Consider the following 18,788-nt stretch of genomic DNA (forward strand, 5'->3'; position numbering starts at 1 on the left):
TGTATCTCATCACATAGCTATTTTATCAACTCACATCATCACAAGAAGGGTGAGTACAGTACAGTAAGATTTTTGAGAGAGACCACATTCACCTAACTTTTATTACAATATAGTGTTACAATTGTTCTATTTTATTATTGTTGTTGTTAATCTCTTACTGTGCCTAATTTATAAGTTAAACTTTATCATAGATATGTATATGTAGGAAAAAACATAGTACATGTAAGTGTTCAGTACTATTCACAGTTTCAGCCCATCCACAGGGGGGTTGGAACATACTCACGGATCCCCACGGATCATATCCCCACGGATAAGAGGAGGAGCTATTATAGTCAGTATTTTTCATGAACTATACCCCCAGCTCTGCCCTGTATGTCATATCCAGGTATTTCCATGCACTGACCTCAAATAAACCACATTAGTATTTCCTGCCAAAATATCCTACATACCTGCCATATCATCTTTGTAGATACCAAAAAAGAAAGAATAAGTAATGAAAAATAGAACAACAACTTTGGCAGAAAATATCAGATAGAGAAAATGAACATACCTTTAGGTCATCACCTATCTTGGGTAAATTTGGTGAAGCCAATGTGTCCAGTGTAAAAATGAGATCTTCGTGAAAGGTTTCAACGTGTTCTTCATTAATGTGGACAGCAACCTGAAAAAAAAACATTTTTAAACCAGGACATGAGAAAAAAAAGATTTTATGAAAAAGGAAGTTTGTGCTTATAATTTAGTTTAATTGGAATATTAACTGGTCAGTTCTTTACTCCCACCTTAGAAACTCTGTTTCTGAAGCTTTTTTGGAACTACATGGAGCATATGGTTTGTCATCTCTTAGTTTAAAAAACAACAAAAACCATAGAACTTTCTTCTAACTTCTCTTCTCTCTCTGCTTCTGCACAAGCATTTCTCTCTCAGCAGTTCCTGCTTCTGCTTGCTGTTGGTGAGGAATGAGTGGCAATGAACTCCATCTGGTAGTCTGGGTAGACAAAGTTGAAGAAGCATAAACAAGTATGGCCTTGTAGCTGACACTAAATCAAAGACTCTTTGTTTCTTCTGGATTGATGAACTGATGGCTGCCTCATCAGTACAGTCTCCCTGGAAAAGCATTTCCAGCTTCCTCACCCTGTCTCAGAACTGAATCAGGTGTGAGACACACCTTTTCTCAACTGCCAGCACCTTACAAAGGAGCTTTCTGTGTCAAAAGCAATGTCAGCTTCATTTTTTTTTTAAATCAGGGTGTGGTAAATCTGGCTCACACACCAATGTACAGTCAACTCATACTGTGACGGGAAATCTAGAATAGCATGTCTCAGACTGATTTATATGACTGCATTAGTTTACATGATTATATGAGGGTGGAGCCATGTCTTTTTCTTCTTTGTGTCCTAACTAGCACAGTCAGTGCCTGCAACATACAAGCTCTCAGTAAATGTATTAAACTTAAGAGTTTTATTATTTGTTATTTTTCAAAGCTGCCCTTGCAATTACTCTTGTTCCTGTTCATGACCAATGTAAGTGCTGTGAGAACTGGAACCAAGTTTCACAGAGTAGGTAGGCAACACATATCAACTGGCATGGTATTCTGCATATATTCTGGGATAGGACTATTTTACCTTCAAGCTGTCCCATCTTAAAAAAAAAAAAAAAATCTTCACTCTCCTCCCATCCTGTCCAGCCTGCTTAAAACTGCTGATTAGTTTTTCTTGCTCAAGGTTACCAAGGCAAAAATTACTGATTACACTGTGCCACTGTTATTTTAGCATACAGAGGGTTCACAGCTTGCCCATGCTTCCTGCTATTGCAAGTTCTTGGTAAAACTGAGATCTTTGGCAATAACAGGTTTCACTCACTTTACCAGGTGATCTGGCAAACATAGATGCAGCCATACTGAACGCTATTACTAGGTACTTACCTGCAGGTTCTCATTCAGGATATGTTCTTTCCAAATGTTAAGAAATAAACCAAATCAGAGGCATTTGAACATTTATTCTGATAATCTTTCAAATATTTCCAGATGGGGACCTTCACTGGCTATGAATCAGCTTATCCATTTCTCTATTTTTTATGACTTCACAGTGGCCTATGACTAGCAGATTAGTCATCTTGTCTCTTTATTAATGAGTGAAAAGGAGGATTTTTAAAATCAAATGATAAATCTGAATTGTAAATCACTTTTAAATATTAGTTTTATACTCATGCTATACACGGGCAGTTCTAGAAACTAGTTATCAATTTGTGATGGCCGAAATTTCCAGTAACTATCTGTAGACAGCATTGACTGGTGACACTACCCACCCCTTTTCCATCATGGAATATTCTAGCATTGTCCATGACCAACAAAACTGGATCATCTCAAGTTTCAGTGATATTACAGATAATTGAGAACTTGGCCATATTGCTAAATATCAAGTTGCCCCGAGTACCACCAATGAATCCGTCAATGTAAAATATTATATTTTGTTATTGTATTTTTTAAAACTCTAAGCAATTGTCTTTTCACATTCAGGAAGGTCATGGTCCAGGTGGATTATAAGGGCAAGTCCAGAAACTCCTCTACAGAATATATTTATACTATGGCTCTTGATAAAGATGAAGTGACTCTAACAAGTGATTGTTATTTTGGGGAAGAGTAAGAGTCTCAAAGCTTCCACTTGGAGTTAAAGAAGAAAGGAAAAAGGAAAAAGAAAATTATTTAGACAGATAGTGGCTTACAAATTTCTGGAAAGAATGAAAGAACAAATTCTCTGATATAAGAAATCCAATGAATTCCATACAAAGTAAGAAGGAATGGATACATGGTGAACATAACATAACATGGTGAAATTATAGAATACCAAAGACAAAAGAAGCCAGAAAAGAGAAGACTCATTATCATTAAAGGACAGCCAAACTGACAGTTAATTTTTCAGACTTTATTTTTAAGGCAGTTTTAGGTTCACAGTAAAATTGAGCAAAAAAAATACAGAGTTTCTATATATCCTTTACCCCTACACATACACAGCCTTCCCACTATCAATATCCTGTACGAGAGTGGTACATTTTTAAAAATCAACAAACCTACAGTGGTTCATTATCACCAAAATCAAAATTCATAGTTTACAGTAAGGTTCACTCTTGGTGTGCATTTTATGGGTTTGCACAAATGTATAATGACATGTATCTACCATTATAGTATTATATAGAATACTAAAAATCTTCTGTGCTTCACCTATTCATCCCTACCCACCCCCACCACTCAGCCCTGGCAACCACTGATCTTTTTACTGTCTCCATAGTTTTGCCTTTGCCAAATGTCATATACTTGGTATCATAACAGTATGCAGCCCTTTCAGATTGGCTTCTTTCAGTTAGTAATATGCATTTAAGGTTCCTTCATGTGTTTTCATGGCTTGATAGCTCATTTCTTTTTAGCACTGAATACTATTTCACTGTCTGATGGACCATAGTGTACCTATCTATTCACCTATCGAAGGATATCTTTGTTGCTTCCAAGTTTCGGCAACTATGAATAAAACTGCCATAAATATCTGTGTGCAGCATATTATGTGAACATAAGTTTTCAACCCATTTGGGTAAATATCAAGAAACACAATTGTTGAATCATATGGTAAGAGTATGCTTAGTTTGTAAGTAACTGCCAAACTGTCTTCCAAAGTGGCTGTACCATTTTGCATTCCCACCAGCAACGACACAGAGCTCCTGTTGCAGACATCCGCACCAGCATTTAGTGTGGTCAGTGTTCTGGTATCTCATTTTAATTTGCATTTCCCTAATGACATATGATATTGAGCATCTTTGCATATGCTCATTGCCATTTGTTTATCTTCTTTGGTGTGGTGTTTTTTAAGGTCTTTTGGTCATATTTTAATTGGGTTGTTTGGTTTATTATTGTTGAGTTTTAATAGTTCATTGTATATTTTGGATAACAATCTTTTATCGGACAGGTATTTTGCAAATATTTCCTCTCTTAATGAAAAAAAGCATCAACAGATATAAAAGTAAAATTTCTGCAGAATGACAAAAGGCTAAATTCACAAGTTTGGAAATGTGCATTTAAAAACACAACTTCAAAGTATGGAGAGAAAAACTGAAATAATTATAACAAGAAATTGAAACATCTATTATGCTATGATATTGTAATATAGTCTCTTAGCAAATAATAGCTCAAACAGCCAAAAAGGAAAACAAAACAAATCAAATCAGTTGGAACACAGAAGATCTAGACAATATATCAGCAAGTTTGAACTTATGTGTGCATGTGTGTGTGTGTGCGTGTGTGTCTGTGTGTGTGTATACACATTTGCCAATTAGAGAACACACACATGTATGTATCTACACTTGCCAGTTAGAGAATACACATTTTTTTCAAGCATACAAGAAATGTCTAGGAGACTAACCACATACTAAGCTATAAAGTAAATCTCAACAAATTTCAGAAAAAAACCCCAGTATCATTTATTATTTTTTATAATAATATAATTAGATTAGAAACCAATACCAAAATAAGTAGAAACCATAAAAATTTGGAAATTTTAAAATATACAAAAAATCCAAGTAACTCATGAGTAAAAAGGGAACATAAAAGAATAAAAAACCCACAAAATTAACATGCAGAATGTTGGCATTACAGCACTAAGAGAAGTATTTATAGCCCTAACTCATTATATGAGAAAAGAAAAAAGATGGAAAATTAATGAGCTAAGCACTCAGCATAAGAAGTTAGGAAGAGATCAGCAAAACAGACACACAAAAAGTAGAAGTAATAAAGGCAAGAGCAGAAATTAATGAGATAAAAAGTAAATATACAATAAATAAATTAAAAACCCAGGTATTAGTCTTTGAATGAATAATAAAAATGAAAAACCACCACCACCACCACAACAAAACTTTAGCAAGGCTGGATCATGAGAAAAACCCAGAAAGGACAAACAAAATCACAACAAGGGGGCATTACTTTAGATGCAAAAGAGATTAAAATATAGAATGATTATGTAATTATTCACTCATGGTAGTAAATTTGAAAAAATACAACAACAAAGTCCTAGAAATATATGGCTACAAAAACTAATTCAAGAAAAGAATTTAGGGGGTCGCCTGAGTGGACCAGTCAGTTAAGCATCCAACTTCAACTCACGATATCATGGTTTGTGAGTTGGAGCCCCATGTCAGGCTCTGTGCTGACAGCTCAGAGCCTGGAGCCTGCTTCAGATTCTGTGTCTCCCTATCTCTGCCCTCTCCTGCTTGGGCTCTGTCCCTCTCTCAAGAATAAATACACATTAACCAAAAAAATTTTTTAAAGAAAAAAAGGAAAAGAATTTAGGGGGGTCTGGGTGTCTCTGCTGGTTGGGCATCCAAGTCTTCATTTCAGCTCAGGTCATGAGCTCACGGTCTGTGGGATGAAGCCCCACATCCAGCTCTGTGCTGATGGTGCAGAACCCGTTTGGGATTCTCTTTCTCTGTCTCTCTCTCCATCTCTCTCTATAATTACATCATAAATTTCTTTTTGTATAAATCCGTATTTTCCTCATGTCTACACTTCTTAGAGCCAGAATTGTCATGAAGAGTAGCAGCTCTGTAAAACAAGGAAGCTGCTTTGTCAGTGCTTTGTAGGATTAGCACTTTATTCGAGATTCTTTGGGCCTTAATTCTAAGAAAATAAATAGAACTTCATACGAGCCAAGCAAAATAGGCTTCTCCTTTGGATTATAATGCCTTCTAACATTCTTGGGCTCTTTGTTTTTATGTTAGTGCCTGGTAGGTAACAAAAATTAAAAAAAGAAAAATGGGAGAATTTCTTCCAAAAAGTAGCATGAACCTCAAATAAACTGGTTTGCTATAAAGCTTAGTAACACCAGGGAAAAAACTAGAACCACGTATCTTTCAAGATTACATGTTTTCTTGTCTTCATTGCCATTCTCAGAATGTATCTCAGTTCTCTGCAAGATGCAAAATTAATTCCTTTATGTAACTGAGCCCTTACAGTTAATATTAATGTAGCTATTTATTTTAAAAGTCTACTGCCACTTCTAAAAATGTCTGAGGGAGTTTACGTATTAGCCCATAGTTCAAAGGCATACTATTATGTTTAAATGCAAAATAAAACAAACTCTGGAAAACATAAAGAAGTTGATGCTATCAAGGACCAGTCATGTTCTGCCTTTTTTGAATGGCTCCCTACCACAAACACTACCTCTTTCCTACACCCTTAAGTAGAGGTTGTTTGTTCCTGAACTTTCCACCTAACAATAGGGGTTGGCTGGGTTTGTTCAACAGAATCAGCAGTACAATGACATTGTTAAGAGTGTGGACTATGGAGCCAAACCACCTGGATGGAAGCCATGACTATGCACCTTGAGCAAGATATTAAATGTCACAGAGCCTCAGTTTCCTCACTTGTAAAATGGGGGCTAATAATAGTATTTACCTCAGAGGTAAGAATTAAATGAGCTTAGTATCTGTAAAGTACTTAGAACAGAACCTGGCGCACAGTAGGTGCTAAATAACAATTACCACCTGCCTATTCAATATTCTGCCAACCTCCTGTCAAAATTCTTCCTCTGAAACTTGTGCCTCTCAAATTTTCTATCCTCCATCACTTGCTGTTCCTCTCATCACTCTCTGATTAGTATCAGAGATTTTGGAGCATGGCCTATGATTTTTCTCTCCACCCCAAATCTGCCATAATCCTGCTGTCTTCAGAGTTCATGCGGATGGCCCTTCCAACACCCAGTGCTTTGGCTTCTTCGTCTCCAATGCCCCTCATCTCCACACAGATATCGACAACTCACCCCTTTTCCTTATTAGTACCTGCAGCTACTCCACCTGTAAGATCTTAAACCATACCATTCAACTTTCTTACCACAAACTGCCATTATCCTCATTGCTCCCAATAATGCCTGCTTATCCATCAGGATTGTGACTGAAGTCTTATCCCACTCACTCCACGTGTCACGTGCTTTTTTTCTGGTTTTGCTTCCATTGCCATCTTGCTTTGGCTCAGCACTGTAACCTCTTAAATAACATCTTCAGCTTCTCACTCTTCTTGCTCTTTTTTTCCTTCTGCAATACTTACCCAAATGTGGATCAGTTCAGCGTTCTTTGCTTCTAACACCACACTAAGTGAATCACTCAACCATATGTATAGGAACCATTAACTCATGGTCTCGCTTCTCAGCCCAGCTCGCCATTCCCCTCGCGAGCCCTGCATTTCTTTGCAAACCTCCTGCTCCCCTGCTCTTCTCTCATATCAAGTCACCAAGTTCCACCTGAACCACTTCCTAAGTATCTTTTGAATCTAAAAGCCCTGCTTGATTTCTTCTCTCATCATCTCTACCCATCTCTTTTACCATCTCCAAAATATTCTCCTCTCAGCTACCAAAGTAATCTTCCTAAAAATTCAGGTACCATCATGTTCCCTACATACTTAATTCCCTTCAGGAGCTCCCGACTGCTTCCTGATGGAGGACTGACCCCATAGCTTGACCCCAAGGCCCTCTGTGACTAGGCCGTGTTTACCTCTCTAAACTTCTTTCCCGATTCTTCCAGCCTGCACCTTACACACTCAGTTACTTGTCCTTCCTTGAATGTGCCATATTCTCTCAGACCTCATGCATCTCATATGCTACCTCCTTTGCAAGGATTGCCCTTTTTCTTCTTTTTCTACCTGGGTAATTCCTGTTGATCTGTTACGGTTCACTTCAAGTGTTACTTCTCGTCAACTCTGGGGTAGAGACTTCCCTGACCCTTCCTCTTCCTGAGTAGGCTGCCTGGGTGTCTCTCTTTGTTCTTCTATGTGTGTTATCTCTTTTTAAGTACTTGCCATGTTCCTGGCACCAGTAAATGGTTCATGGATTAGTGAATAAGCAAAGACATCCCATTTCCATAAAATAATGGTAAAAACTACAGTAGCATTTCATTTTACACATCCATTTAGAATAGAGGTTTTTAAAACTAGTGGAGTTAGTTTTGACGGGGTCAGTATTACAGAGTGACTGACACTCCAGGTAGCTGGCAACTCAAGCTCTCAAGTAACTGGCTCACCAAAACCGAGAATTTGATTGATTGCTACCACTTACGGGAAGCCCAACAATATATTAAACACCTAAGACTGTCTTTTAGCTCTTCTGGAGGCAAGAGTGGATTTAGCAGCTCTACATATCACATCCCCATATATCAACGCTTAATAGAGAAAGGTCTTTCTCTCTTGTATTTCTTTGTTAAAAAGGCAACAAAAATCCTTTTCCAGAACCTTCCCCCATCCCTACCATCACAGTACAGTACAACCTTGGTTTGCAAACATAATTCATTCCAGAAACATGCTTGTAATCCAAAGCGTTTGTGTATCTAAGAGAATTTCCCCAAAAGAAATAATGGAAACTCAGATGATTCATTCCACAACCCAAAAATATTCATTTAAAACAATTACATGGGGTGCCTGGGTGGTTCAGTTGGTTCAGCTGCCGACTTCAGCTCAGGTCATGATCTCATGGCTCGAAGAAGTCTCGTTGAGTTCAGGCCCCACTTCAGGCTCTCTGCTGACAGCTCAGAGCCTGGAGGCTGCTTCATATTCTCTGTCTCCCTCTCTCTCTGCCCCTCCCCTGCTTGTGCTCTGTGTCTCTCAAAAATAAATAAACATTAAAAAATTTTTTTTAAAAATTACAATACTGTAATATAATACAAAATAGTAAACAAAATACAAAATACAAAAAAAAAAACAAACAAATTAACCAGCACTTACCTTTAAAAACCTTTATGGACGGTGTGAGGGAGACAAGAAAGAGGAAGCTTGTTGTGTAGGACGACTTTCATGATCACTAACAGAATCACTGCTATCTGTTGGCTCAGTGGAATTGTTTTCTTTTCGTGCAACTTTAACAAGGAACCTATCCAATGACACTTGCTTTTTCCTTCTTTTGAGGATTTCATGGAAATGTGACATTGCATTGTCATTAAACAGATTAATTACTCTCACTGCTACAGCCTTATTCGGGGGGTGCTGTTTTACAAAATTTTGCACTGTTCCCACATTTGACACATCTCCCTAATGTCATTTGAAGTGGGGGATTCCTTCACCTTTTTCTCCTCCTCCTCTGCAGAGGAGATACAAACATAGACTTCGGATAAAATCTTGCAATTTCGGCCACTCACATACCTCATTCGTACTTCTCAATGATTTCTTTCTTAACTTCCGCCATAATCATGTCCTTCTTCTTACTGCCTTTCTTTTCAACCTTCTTCTGCATGGGGACCATTGTATATGCTCACACAGATGTTGACTACAGTACAGCATTAATAAACTCTTGTCATGTACTGTATTTAATGTAACGGGCAATAAGGCAGCAGAGGAAAGGGTCTATATCTGCAGGCAGCCTGACCTAGAATGAAGCAAAGCATTCCTGAGCTTACTCTTGTATGGAAAAGCAAAGAACTGTCCATAGGTGCTTTGAAGTGACAAAAAATACACTAGTGCCCATTGTGAGCACCTTCCAATATTCTGAAAAATCACTCATTGCTGCCAAACACTGCAGCATGAGACAGAGCACCCAAGCATGGGAGACGATCACCCACAATCCCGCAGTGAGACAGAGAGAGAGAGAGAGAGAGAGAGAGAGAGAGAGAGAGAAGAACCATTGGCTCAGTTGTGATCATGTGACAGTCGGCATCACGTACTACTAGTATTGTAAGGCATTTCTCGTTTATCAAGTTAAAATGTATTAGAAATGTTTGCGCATCTTGTGGAACACTCACAGAACAAGTTACCCACAATCCAAGGTTTTACTATAGTTCCTTCCAATCTCACAGGCCAAAGCCAGATCAAATTCCAAACCCCTAAACTGGTCACAGACATGGGGAATGGGGGCATTATTTTGGCTTAGAACAATCCCATCAGGATATAACTGAGTCACCTGAAGGGAAAGGGCACTAAAACAAAATTAGAGTTATAATTAAGGATGAGGAGAGAAATGGCTGTTTGTGTAGGCAACTGGCAGTCTTTGCTAAAACGTGTGTCATCACTGAACAAATGTAGATTTAGCATTAGGCACATTATAGTTTGATTCCCATCTTTGCCATTTTCTGGTCGTGTGACCTTAGGCAACCTTTCTTCCCTTTTAAGACTCAATTTCCTCATCTATATAGCATTATTGTGAAGATTAAATGAGATCACATATATAATGTTGCTAACCCACACTGAACATTCATTCATTCATTTAAAAAGATTTTTTGAACATCTACAACGTGCCAGGCATTATGTCCCAGGATATAGAAGTGAATAAGATAGACAGGCTCCCTCCCTTCATATAATTTATTAGCAATAAATGTTAGTTTCAAAATTTCCTAATTTTTCTAAGAAATTCAGAAGGACTTTGATTACTTTGACAATCACTTAAAAATTTTTTTTCATGTTTATTTATTTTTGACAGAGAAAGAGACAGAGTACAAGTGGGGGTGGGGGGGGTGCGGAAACAGAGAAAGAGGGAGACACAGAATCCAAAGCAGGCTCCAGGCTCTGAGCTGTCAGCCCAGAGCCTGATGCGGGGCTCGAACCCACAAACCACGAGATCATGACCTGAGCTAAAGCCATATGCTTAACTGACTGAGCCACCTAGGTGCCCCATCTTGACAATCACTTTTTAAAGAAACTCAGTGTTTTCAGGAGTACGTATGACTTCTGAAGTTTTATATTTGATGTGTGAAGATTCAGAAACATTTATTTTTTTCCTTTTGGTTTATTCTGTTTAATTAAAATTATCAGAGAGATTTATATTTTTATCAGTATATTGTCACGTGAATGCTATCCTGATTCCTAGACTACAGATGATTGGTAAAATGCAATATTTTTAGAAGCGAATAACCGAGACAATATCCAATATGATCTTACAGCCCTGAGGAAAAAAAATTCAGATGCAAGAGCATGCAGTCTGTCTATCTGAGTAGTCATATACTTGGTCTAGAGTTAACAGATCCAACTCATGGGGAGGGTTAACTGTCACTCAATAGGAACAATCAGGTAATTAGGGTGACCCATTCCCCATTCACACCCATTAACAATTATAAACAGTAGAGTTGAAAAGGCTTGTAAAGACTAACCTCTCACAAAAACACTTATGTGTGAAAGTGTAATTAAGATACTGTGGTAGCAGATTAAGGAGTCTCTCTTACCTTAACCTTGTTTTGAGATACAGTAAGAAATCTGGTTGTAAAACAGGAGATCTAGAGATATGATACAAAAGAAGGGAGAATAAACATTAAGTTTACAAATCTGGGGGCCCAGAAAAGAGGAACCTCTGCTCACTTATCATGCCTGACCTACCTCTATCTAGTTTTCTTTTTTTTTTTAACGTTTATTTATTTTTGAGACAGAGAGAGACAGAGCATGAACGGGGGAGGGTCAGAGAGAGAGGGAGACACAGAATCTGAAGCAGGGTCCAGGCTCTGAGCTGTCAGCACAGAGCCTGATGCAGGGCTCGAACGCACAGACCGTAAGATCATGACCTGAGCCAAAGTCGGACGCTCAACCGACTGAGCCACCCAGGCAACCCCATCTAGTTTTCTTATTGACCATATATACTGAGCTGTTTCTTATTTGCATTTTTCTTTGATCCTACCAAGGAACTGAGATTTTTTTTTTTATCAAGAAGTGTCTTTATATACATGGAAACCAAGCATTACTGAGTCATTAAAAGTTGAACTGTTTTTCTAGTACTACCTATGGATTTTCTCCAGCTCATGTCCTCATTCAGTCTCTCTTAAGACCAAACGAGTACCTAAAAGAAGTGTAGGTGGCTAGGGCACAATTACTAGACATGGACAAAGGTGAATGGGCTTTTATGTCATCTAACATTTAACTTTAATCACAAATATGAGGGTCAGAAGGAAATCTACAAATCCAGTGTGGACAATGTGTCCACAAAAGTTATCAAGAGGAACACAGACATAGGGACGGCACTGAAAGTTTGTGGACAGAATTAACCAAGAGTTGAGACTAGAGACAAAGTCTGTTATTAAATTTTATGGCATGTGAGATTAAGTTTATGAGACCAAATATCTTGGAATCCTGAGGCATTTCTACAGTGAAATAAAATATTTATACAAAAAAGTTCAAGAAACAGACATGTATAGCTCTGATGACTTATCAACATCCATGTAATCACCACCAATGTCAAGAAATGGATTGTTGCTTGCAAATGAGAAGACTCCTTCTCCCCCTCCCAATAATTAATGTCCCCAGCAAAGGTAATCACTATCCCCACTTTGATGAAAATAATTTCCTTACTTTTCTTTCTTTTTTTTTTTTCTTTTAGAGAGAGCACGAATGGGAGGGAGGGGCAGAAGGAGAGAAAGAGAATCTTAAGCAGGCTCCACGCTCAGTGTGGAGCCTGACCGAGGGCTCAATATCACTGCCCTGGGATCGTGATCTGAGCCAAAATCAAGGGTTGGACGCTCAATCTACTGAGCCTCCAAAGTGCCCTTTTCTTGCTTTTCTTTATAGTTCTTCCACCTAAGTTTGCATCCTCAAACACTAGTTTGTTTGGTTTTTTGGGGGGTTTTTTTGCCTGCTTTTTCAACTTCATATATAAATGGAATTTATACATATTCTCTTGTTCTTTACTTATTTAATTCAACATTATATTTGTGAGGTTCACACATCTTGTTGAATGTTAGTATAATGTATTCAGTTACAAAAAGTAAATACTATACAGTAAATTTTAGTTACTGTATAATATTCCATTGAAATAATGGACTACAACTTATTTCCCAGTTCTCTTCTTACATGTTTTAAAAGCCAAAGAAGTTTTCATCTCTTTTTCTACCTACACAGATTCTCATTATAGTGAAGATATGGACTATCGTTTTCACTTATTAAATTGGCTAATTTAAGGGAGAGAAACAAAAAAGTTTCTTAAATTCAGTGTGCTTCAGAAAAGGGGTAATTGGAGAGAGTTGATTCTGATTGGGCTGGTGGAAGGTGGAAGGAGATCCAAGGAGGTTACTTTTCCCAATTTTTGCAAAGGAGAAACACTTGAGGCCATGCTCCAAACCAAATAGCTCTGTCCTCTGTCACTGAAAAAGGAGCAAGAAAAACATGGCTACATGGGCAGCGAGTATGTGCTTGATATGAAAGAGAGAAAGAGCATGTGCATGTACACATGCACAAAAGGACTTCAATTCTAGTTGTCATTCCATTAATTCCTGATACTGGTTTCGATATATTTGCTGTGTGGTGGTCATGAAAGCAGAACTGTTCTAGTAATCACAGACTTGTTACAAACAAGGGCTGCTACCTTGCACTGGACTGGGTTATTGTTCAGCAAATACTCAGCCCTCCTCCACCTCTCTCTTATAATGAAGTATATTTTCCTATCTTTGGGCTTGGCCATATGACATGCTTTGGCCACTGGGAAATCAACAGGTGTGATAGAAATAGCAGCTCTAAATATGCTTGACTGGTGGACTCATGCTCTTGTGCTCCAGTGATCTGCCAAAAAAGCAAGCCCTGGTTGGCCTCTCCCCTGGGCCCCAGAAGGAAAAATGTGGAGCAGACCTGAACCCACACCATAGCCAACCAATTCGCAACTTGGAGCAGAGCTGCCCACGCCAGATGCGTCTACGTCAGCCAGGCTGAAGGTGACCAGTGCAAGAATAAATGTTTGTTATTGTGAGCCACTGAGTGTTGACCACTTTGCTATTATAATGACAAAAACTGTTTTATAGCTATAGTCAGAGTTGTAAAGATCAGGCCATTATCACTCCTTAATAGTAATGGAGCTCCATTTACCTCAATCTACATTTGCTCCATAAAACCAGGGATTCAGATTTCAACACTTTTTTTTTTAAGTTTATTTATTTATTTTGAGGGTGGGGAGGAAGAGAGAGGAGAGAGAGAATACCAAGCAGGCTCCTCATTGTCAGCACGAAGCCCAATGAGGGGCTTGAACCCACAAACCGTGAGATCATGACCTGAGCTGAAGTCAGAAGTCAAGAATTGGATGCTTAACTGACTGAGCCACCCAGGTGCCCCATTTGTTTTTTGTTTTTTGTTTTTTTTAAGCTCAAATACTTGCTTCCCAGAGACCTATGACCAGATCTTTTTGGAATTTGAAGAAGGGGCTGGTAGGAGATGGAAATAGATAGCTTGGGGTCAGTGGAAAGGATCTAGCATCAGTTAGGAACTTTTTGAGCCTTGGCTATACCCCTTGGGAAAATGGCAGAAGAGACCACAATTGCATTCACGTAGCAGGTATGCTGTTCTGGGCTTATTCAGAGCGGTGGGAGAGGTCCTATTCTGGTGTGAGGTATACAAAGGGTTAGGGCATAGGTCAGTTATGGTTTTTAATAGCTAACTGTTGAGCTCAACAAAGCTATCCTCTAGGACAAGTATAGGTTTAGGAGTTTAATACTTCACATACATGGAAACATGGTAACTTTCATATCCTCCTGGTGAGACTGTAAGTTGATCTAATGCTTCGGAGAACTTGGCAGTAACTGGAGGTTACTTTGGAGAACAAGTACATATTAAATAATGTTGAAGATGCTCATATTTTAACATCCAGTAATTTGGTCCTGGATGAATCTGGTAATGGATGAGACCAATGGTGCCTCACCTGAAGGGGCATTTTTGTTTATAATAGTGATGGGAGGCTTACTACCACATGTAGGGGGTGGGGATCAGGTATCCTCTATGTCCTGTAACCTGAAGGATAGTTCCATTAAAAAACAAAACAAAACAAAACAACAACAACAACAACAACAACAAGTGTCCTGGATCCTCCATGACTTTACAAGGCCTAGTAGAGGATTCACGTAGATGAAAAGTCTGTTTATAATTACCTAAGAGTATAACAACTTTGTTTCAGATATAAATACCAAGTATTTTTTGGTAAGATTTTAATATATATCAACTTTCCAGGGATGCAGCTACTGGAAAAGTGAAGATTGTATTTTGTCTTGTTCAGAACCTCGTTGCTCACATCACCAATGGCAACACCACTTTTGAGTTTTGAGTTTCCAATATCACAAGATTCTATGAGTCTGCACTTGTAGGTAACTTCATTTTGTCTCCTAATATACTACAGTGTATTTGTAGCCACTGACATATTGAATACAATTATTTTATTAAAGTTTGTTTTCTTATATTTCTACTTTATTTCACAATAAATGCATTACATTTGGTTGTTTTAAATGTGTAGATGAGTTAATTATGAATTTCATTTCAAGATAGTTAATGGGGTGATATATTGTTATATATATTTGTTAATAATAAAATACATTTATTATAAGAAGAGCACATTGGGTCTGACAGTACTGAGAATTACTGCACTAGATAAATTCTCATATGCAACCAAAGAGATAAAAAAAAAATGTAGTATAGAACTTCTCTCCAACAGAGTAGTCACTAACCACATTAATTAAAATTAAATTAAATTAAAAATTAAGTCCCTCAGTCACACTGACATTTGAAGTGTTCAGTAGCCATATGTAGCTAGTGGCTACAGTATTGTAGAGTACAGATATTTCCATCAGTACCCAAATTTCTATTGGACAGAATTGGTTTAGAATATTAGGGCAACAATGTTTATAATATTAAAAACTTGAAAGCAACCTATGTTTTCATTAAAAGGGGAATGGAAAAGTAACTGGAATGCTATATATAGTGATGGAAATGAACGCTTACATGTATCAACACAGATGAATCCCTCAAATAACACTGAGAAAATCAAAAGACCTACATTTGAATGTCTTGCTTGATACATCTCTGAAGACAAGGGAAATAAAAGCAAAAAATGAACTATTGGGACCTCATCAAGATAAAAACTTCTGCACAGCAAAGGAAACAATCAACAAAACTAAAAGGCAAACAACATAATGGGAGAAGATACTTGCAAATGACATATCGGATAAAGGGTTGGTATCCAAAATCTATAAAGATTTCCAAACTCAACACCCGAAAAACAAATAATCCAGTGAAGAAATGGGCAGAAGACATGAACAGACACACACATATATATATAACATGTATGTATATATATGTGTGTGTGTGTGTGTGTGTGTGTGTGTGTGTGTGTGTGTATATATATATGTATATATATAAAATGGGTACTACCAAGCAATGAAAAAGAATGAAATCTTGCCATTTGCAACAACGTGGATAGAACTGGAGGGTATTATGCTAAATGAAATAAATCAGCGAGAGAAAGACATATCATAAGCTTTCACTCATATGTGGAATTTGAGAAACTTAACAGAAGACCATGGGGGGAAAGGAAGGGAAAAATAGTTTCAAACAGAGAGGGAGGCAAACCATAAGAGACTCTTAAATACAAAGAACAAACTGAGGGTTGATGGGGGCAGGGAAAATGGGTGATAGGCATTGAGGAGGGCACTTGTTGGGATGAGCACTGGGTGTTGTACATAAGAGATGAATCATGGGAATCTATTCCTGAAGCCAAAAGCCCAGTGTATACACTGTGTTAGCAAACTTGACAACAAATTATTTGTGTGTGTGTGTATATATATATATATACATATAATTTTATATACACATATATAACCTTTTATATATACACACACACACACACACACATATGTGTGTGTGTGTGTGTGTGTATATATATATATACATATATATATATATATATATATATATAAAACCTGACATTGAACATAATAATACTATGTGTTATTTAGGGATCCATATGTAGCAAAAATATTTTTTAAATGCATGGGAACGATAAACACCAAATTCAGGAGAGCAGTTATCTCTGGCAGCAAGGGAAGAGATGCAATTGGAGAGGAGTAAAATGGGGGCTTACCTGTACTTAAAACGTTTTATTTCTTCAGATATAAGGTGGACATACAAAGATTCATTATTATTTGTATATTTTAATACAAAGAATATACATTATTTTGTGTCATTTTTGTAGATATTAAATATTGCAAAATAAAATTTAAAATGTTTTTATTTATTTATTTATTTTTTAACATTTTTTAATTTATTTTTGGGACAGAGAGAGAGCATGAACGGGGGAGGGGCAGAGAGAGAGAGGGAGACACAGAATCGGAAACAGGCTCCAGGCTCTGAGCCATCAGCCCAGAGCCTGACGCGGGGCTCGAACTCACCGACCGCGAGATCGTGACCTGGCTGAAGTCGGACGCTTAACCGACTGCGCCACCCAGGCGCCCCAAAATTTAAAATGTTTTTAACATTTATTTATTTTTGAGAGACAGAGCACGAGTCGGGGAGGGGCAGGGAGAGAGGGGAAACACAGAATCTGAAGCAGGTTCCAGGCTCTGAGTTGTCGGCCCAGAGCCCAATGCAGGGCTCAAACTCACGGACTGCGAGATCATGACCTGAGCTGAAGTCGGACACTCAATCGACCGAACCACCCAGGCGCCCCATAAATATTGCAAAATAAAAGTTTAAATGGAAGGTGTTTCATGAGCTTCTAACAGCAAGGGGTAATGTTTTGCTTACCTCTCTAAGGTTAGCGTCAAAGTGCCTGGCACAGAGAAGATTCTCAATTAATGTTGGTTGAATAGTCAACCAAACATACCAAAATTCATATGATAGTACAGTTTTAACTCTTAGACATAAACAGAATGCTTCAATCCCACTAGTTCAGCATATCCAGTAACACAAACCTTTTTTTAATCATGCGCTCATTTTACAAATATCTGTTAGGGGCCTACTATATGTCAGGCACTCCTCCAGTGTTGAGGGTACAACAGTGAACATGTGAAACAAAATTTCGTTCCCTCAAAGGACTTACATTTGAGTATGTGTTTTGGGGAGGGTGGCAGGGGAGAACCCGGAGGAGTATTACTAATAAAGAAAATAAATAGTAAGATAGAAAGTAAGTCAGATGGGATAAAGCCCTCAAGAAAAATGAAGCTGGGAGCAGAAGTGTTAAATGATTTGGGGCAATATTAAACAGGGTAGTTAGGTTCTCTTTGAATGAGTGACCTTTGAGCTAAGATTTGAAGCGAGGGAGACAGAGCCATGAGCAGTTGAGTCAGAGGGAGGAGAGAGCACAAGGACCTTGAGGCAGCCTGGAAAGGAGGCCAGGATAGCTGGGGGGGGGGGGTGCGGGGGGGGGGATGAGTGCCTGGGAGGGGGTGGGAGAAGAGGGAGATCAGAGATTGGGCAGAGCCTGTGACTTTGGCTTTTACCTTAGGTGAGTTTAAGGACTTGGAACAAAGGACAGAAATCAGCTGGCTTACATATTTAAAGGATCACTCTATTTGGGGAATAGGTAATAGTGACAAGTAGAAACAGGGAGACCAGTTAAGACATTACTGCATTAATTGAGGCCAGAGGTGATGGTGGCTGGAATCAGGGTGGCAACAGTGGTGATGATACTGGTCAGACTTTTGACAAATTTTGAAGACACAGGCACGGAGCTATTGCTGATGGACTGTATATGAGACGCAGACTGTATATGGACTGTATATGAGAAAAGGACCAGTCAAGGATGACACAAAGGTTTTTTAGCTTGAAGTTGCCACTGACTCAGTTCCCTGAGAAGACAGGGAACTGGCTGGCTGGGGGCAGGAAGGGGTTCAGCATGGGACATGTCAAGCTTGCGATGTTTACTAGGCATCCAGATGGAGTTGTTAAGTAAACAGTTGGTATAGGAGCTTGAGGGTCAAGAGAGACATGGAAGCTGGAGAAATAAACTTGAGAGCCATTAGCATATAGGTCGTATTGAAAGGTTAAAGACAGGATGAGATCATCAGGGGAGTAAGAGTAGCTAGAAGGGGCGCCTGGGTGGCTCATTTGG

The 18,788-nt window shown here is 38.4% G+C and overlaps 1 protein-coding gene across 28 annotated transcripts in view; it reads right to left on the minus strand.

Annotated features, from left to right (window-relative positions):
- Window positions 1-18,788, minus strand: part of LRAT (lecithin retinol acyltransferase) — a 263,547-nt gene that overhangs the window by 187,095 nt on the left and 57,664 nt on the right. For 6 of the 28 annotated variants that reach the window (XR_006596675.1, XR_006596672.1, XR_006596668.1 and 3 more), the window contains 3 exons: window positions 11,170-11,220; window positions 780-985; window positions 522-661 (listed from right to left, as the gene is read on the minus strand). The exons of 10 other annotated variants lie outside the window; for them this stretch is intronic. The gene's annotated coding sequence lies outside the window, so the exon portion shown is untranslated. Of the gene's footprint in view, window positions 1-521; window positions 662-779; window positions 986-9,160; window positions 9,384-11,169; window positions 11,221-18,788 lie in introns of those variants that run through there. 12 more of the 28 variants (XR_006596673.1, XR_006596670.1, XR_006596664.1 and 9 more) reach the window with 4 other exon arrangements.

This window comes from Felis catus, chromosome B1 (assembly GCF_018350175.1).
Source record: "Felis catus isolate Fca126 chromosome B1, F.catus_Fca126_mat1.0, whole genome shotgun sequence".
Taxonomy (NCBI): domain Eukaryota; kingdom Metazoa; phylum Chordata; class Mammalia; order Carnivora; family Felidae; genus Felis; species Felis catus.